The following is a 5,596-nucleotide window of genomic DNA, read 5'->3' as shown; positions in this document are numbered from 1 at the left end:
TAAACCAAGAGGTTGATCTCGTTGAGGTGGCATGAGCACTGGCGGTTTGGCTAGTATTTCCTTGTTCAATCGAAAGCCTTCTGACAATCATCATCCCACATGGTGTGATCTATTTTCTTTAACTTCTTGAAGATAGGTTCGCAGATCATGGTGAGTTTCGATATGAATCGACTTATATATTGTACCTTGCCTAGGAATCCCCTAACTTCTTTCTCTATTTGAGGTTGCGGCATTTTGATTAGAGCTTTGATCTTGGAAGGGTTTATTTCTATACCTCGTTGGCTAACAACGTATCCTAGGAGTTTGCCAGATGTTACTCCGAACGCGCATTTCTGAGGGTTGAGCCTCATGTTGTACTTCCGTAGCCTTGAGAAGAATTTGTGAAGGTTCGCAATGTGTCCCTCTCTTTCCTTGGACTTGACAATCATGTCGTCTACGTATACCTCAACTTCTTTATGCATCATGTCATGTAAGAGCGTAGTTGCGGTGCGTTGGTATGTAGCTCCGGCGTTGTTTAACCCAAACGGCATAACCATGTAGCAGTAGGTTCCCCATTGAGTGACAAAGGCGGTCTTATGCATGTCTTCTAAGGCCATCTTGATCTGGTTATATCCTGCGTATCCATCCATGAAGGATAGCAACGCGTGATCCGCCGTGTTATCCACTAATATGTCGATATGTGGTAGAGGGAAGTCGTCCTTAGGACTTGCTTTGTTTAAGTCTCTAAAGTCAACACAAACACGGATTCTCCCATCCTTTTTGGGTACGGGTACTGTGTTAGCTACCAAGTCTGAGTACTCGAAAACTTTGATGAACCCGGCTTTGAATTATTTATCGACTTCTTCTTTGATCTTGAGAGCCCATTCTGTCCTCATTCGTCGAAGCTTCTGTTTCACGGGTTTGAAACCTGGTTTGATTGGGATTCTATGCTCTGTGATGTCCCTGTCGATCCCTGGCATATCTTTGTAGGACCAAGCAAAAACGTCTTTGAACTCGTGCAGGAGGTCTATGAAATTGGCCCTTTCGGTGGGGCTTAAGGTTGTCCCTATCCTAAGTTCTTGGGGTTCTAGTTCAGTTCCCACGTTGATGGGTTCAGTATTCTCTATCACTGGTCCCCCTTCCCCCTCTTGTAGTATTTCTTTGGCTATGTAGGGAGGTATTTCGATTGAGTCAGGGTCAGGGTCATTCTCATTATCATCGTAAACAGAATTGCATTTAAGATAACACGAAGAGTAAGCAGAACCTAATTTATTCATATTAAGATTTGAGAAAAGTTGAAACAAAGAAGCCATATGATCTGTGGTCAGTGGCGGTAAAGGGACAGCGGTTGAGACATTTCCCGAACTACTGTTGCTATTTGACACTAAGCTAGGAGAAACGAAGGGAGTGGGAATGACGACAGGAGGAGACTCTCTAGGAAATTCTCTAGACTCCGACTCTGACTCTGACTCGAATTCATCGTCTTCTGCTTCTCCTTTGAACATCTCTCCTTCTCCAGTAGTGAGCTTGAAGAGTCTTCCTTGATTGTTTGTCCACTTGATCGATTTTCTCCACCCTTTCTGCTGATTGGTGTTGGTTTCTGTGTCCAGTGTGGTAATGATCTCATCTATAATGCTTTCGACGCTCTTGATTAAGGGAAGATCCTGGAGGTAGACATCTTCCTCGCTATCCGTCCATGTCCCGTTGATCACCTCTTCTTTTGGGGAGATAAGATGTGAGCAATCTAAGGTAGATTCGTCACTTGTGATCATCAGAACTCCAAGAGGATTCTGAGTGTTATTAGGCTTACCTCCAGGTGGTATTGGTAAACGACCGTCTTCAATCATATCTTGAAGTACATTTTTCAATTTGTAGCATTTCTCTGTATCATGTCCCTTACCTCTATGGTATTCGTAGTACGAATTCTCATCCCATAACTTGGACTTCTTTTCTGGTTCGGGTGTAGGGCCTATGGGTTGAAGTTTGCCCAGCTTCATCAACCTTTTTAGAGCGTTGGAATATGTGTCCCATAGATTTGTGAATTTCCTTGGAGGGGTACTCTTCTTAGATGGCTCGAGGAGGTTAACATCATCAGTCTTGCTAGTAGAGCCGTAAGAACGACTTGTTGAGCCTTGATATCCACGACCTATCGTTTTGGACAAGAGCCCTTTACGGATGTCATCTTCGATCCTTGTCCCTAGTACGGTCAAATCTTTGATGGTCTTGATGTTTTGATACCTAAAATGATTTGCATAGATGGGCTTTAGGTTGTCCACGAATTTCTCTACGAGGGTAGCTTCATCCGGACGTTCAACAAGTTGAGTACTAGTCTTCCTCCATCGATTTAGGAAGTCGGTGAAACCTTCCTTGTCATTTTGGGTAATAACCTCTAAAGTGCGAATGTTGACTTGGATTTCAGCATTATCCGCATATTGTTTAGCAAACTCGATTGCGGCATCATCCCAGGTTGCGATTTTCTTGTGTTCTAGCAAATAGAACCATTGTTTTGGGATGGTGTCAAGAGATGAAGGAAAGATCCTTAAAAACATCTCGGGTTTAATGCCTTTGATAGACATGTAATCCTTGAAGGCACGGATATTGTTCAAAGGGTTTTCATGCCCCTTGAATTTAGGGATATCCGTCATGTTGAAGTTTGTTGGCAACTTGGAACTCACAGCCTCATATTTACGATTGTTCTCCCTATAAATGTCATCCCCTTTGAGATACATTAATTGTTCCTCCAAGTATTGGAGTCGTTTCTCAGCTGCAGTCATACCTATGTGAGGGTTTTCGTCACTGAAGTTGTTCACGAAGTCATCGGCCATCTCACTTTCTCGAGGGGGCATCCTCATTTCTACGGCATATATTCGGCCCTCAATGGTGTCAAGGCGATCATACACTTGGTCTTGAGTAACTTGGAGACGAGCTAGCGCGGCTAGGATTTGATCATTACCATTCTGGAGTTGGTTGAAGTTCACGTCGCTTGTTTCAGGCATCTTGGAAACTGAATAAGAGATCGACGACGAATCAAAACACGATCGACCATTCTAGCACACTTATTTGAAAAGAAACGTTTTGACTCGTGAAGTGGGAGTATGCCACTTGTATCAAGTGAGTTTTGAGGAAATGACAAAGTTTGAAAAATGTTGGTCCTAGTCAACTTTAGTGCAGTTGTAGGAGTGGACTCGAAGTGAGGTTTTGAAATGGGTTTTGAGGCCCGAATTTTGACTCGACAATTGGACAGAGTTTCTGCTTGTTTTGCGCTAATATTAGGCCCAAGTTTCGAAAATTTGCATTTTGAAGAAGGATTTTTATTTTACAAAAATTGTCATGGTTTTGTTTAGAAAATGGTGATCACGTATGGTACAAATAATATACAAACATTATAACGGGATGCTGAGTACATTTAGAAGGGTTTTGGTTTAAAGGGTGGGTTGCCATACCGAACAATCAAACCCGAAGTCTGTGGAGAGGCTCGTACCAAACAAGAGTAAGGCCGATTCCTAGTCCATTTCCTCAAGTAGCGAAAGTCCTTGATACAAACAAGAGTAAGTACCATGGTATGGATGATGTCAATCGATATCCATCCTTAGGCCCAAATAAGAATTAGGACCGTCTAGACGGGACGATTGGTCGAATGGGTTGGGTTGGGCCTAGGAAGGCCGAATAAAACGATCTAGGAAGACCGAGTTATGAAAACCGACAACTGTCTTGTACAAACTATTCCCTAACCTTGTTCAAGTTTCACCCTTTTGGCTACACGTAAGTGTATTATCCCCAGCGGAGTCGCCAAACTGTGGACGCGGGCCACGGGGGCGCTTGGGAGAACAAGCATTTGCATTTGTTGAGTCGCCATCAATTTATTGTTGGAAATTGCAAAACGTTCGAATACCTCGTGTCATGTCAAGACACAAAGTAGTGACATGAACACCAAGAACTCGTTACCCTTAGCAGTCTATGTCTAAAATGACTCTCGTGGATGCCAATGAACACGGATGTTCACAGAGATCTGGAGTAAGGGGTGAGGGTACGTATTAGGAAGCTCTTTTGATTGAACACCTAATCCTGTCCGCCTCGATAGCGGCCTCTACTAATGATTAGGGAAATTGTCTATACTCGATATATTTTCGATTATATGCATGCAATGCAACATCCAATAGATTAATCCTAACATGTGAAGAATTAGACTAAGTCGGTTATCACGTAATTTAACATGCAATTGGGTTAAAGTTGGAGATTTAAGTTCAATTATATGTGAAAGCATACAATACAATACAAGAAATATAATAAATACAACAAAGAAAAAAATACAATAATTACATTGGATTAAATGATTTATGTCGAAAATACTTTTAAAACGGATAATTTGAGAAAGAAATAAATAAACAAATTAACGAGAAGGAATTAAGGTGATAATACGATTAGTAGTTAATTAATACGTAATTAATAAACAAGGTAAAAGCAAGACGGGAGTTCAGAGACAGAAATCAACCAGGAACAGGCGCAGCAGAGCTGCGTCCTTTGGAAGAGGCGCAAAGACTTGTCGCGTCCGTTCTTGGCTCAATTCAATTTGTGAAGCGGAATTGCAAGTCGTTAATGTTCGTTGATGATTTTAATGATTGATTATGAATATTTGACTCGGATAAAAGTGATTAGCAGGTTATTTACATGTGATTAAGGGTCATGAAAGCGATAAAATCTGAACAAAACTAATTATAACGAATTATTACAAGGTTTAATAAGGTTAAATTTACGAATTAAACAAACCAAACAAATTAATTAGGTTAAACATTTTATTGATGACGAATTAATGATGGTGACGATGAACAAAAGGTGAAAAATATATCAACGACGAATTCCAGAGACTTAATATGGATGAATCGAACCTCTAAAACCCGAATTTGATTTTAATAACGAAAACCCGCAAATATGAATTACTTGGGATTTAAGCCGGGAGTTATGATGAATTAAACATTAATGATGATACATGACAGATTATTATGCTTGAGTTATTATGTTCAAACTATTGTATCCAAAGAATCAAAGAACAAACGAAAGAAAATAAAAGAGACGAATTGACAAAAGATGAAGGAAGAAGAAAGGAAGCAGGAACTGCGGCAGCATCACGAAGAGACGCAGCAGGTACTGCGTCCCTTCGAAGAGGCGCAGCAGTTGCTGCGTCCTTTCTCGACGGTCATCTTCTGGTAACTCGTAAAAAGGGGTTTAAAGTATGGTTTTAGAAATCGGTTTTAGAAATACTTTCGACATAAATCTTACAATATTGATTACAAAAGTAAAGAACAATAATAAAATAGGGATTATACACCCTCAGACTTACATGTTTGACGAAACGAGATGAACTAAGTATACATTTTAGTGATGCTCGACTTGAATGTAGACGAAAGTGCCCTCGTAAGAGGAATTAAAACAGATTGATTAATGTTGATTATGGTGGAGTTGGTCAAATTGGCCGGTCATGCAAAACGAGGTTGGTACTCATAAAGATCCGAGCTTACGTGGTCGAATGTTCAAGCACGTAGACGCCAAAAAGTAAGAACGTGGTCTAGAATGCAAAGGGAGAAGAGAAGGGTGGACACTCGCGTGAGAAATATGTGAG

The sequence above is a fragment of the Silene latifolia genome, chromosome 11, assembly GCF_048544455.1.
Source record: "Silene latifolia isolate original U9 population chromosome 11, ASM4854445v1, whole genome shotgun sequence".
Classification (NCBI taxonomy): Eukaryota; Viridiplantae; Streptophyta; class Magnoliopsida; order Caryophyllales; family Caryophyllaceae; genus Silene; species Silene latifolia.
The sequence above is the reverse complement of the archived record's forward strand: the minus strand, read 5'-3'. Positions refer to the sequence as shown.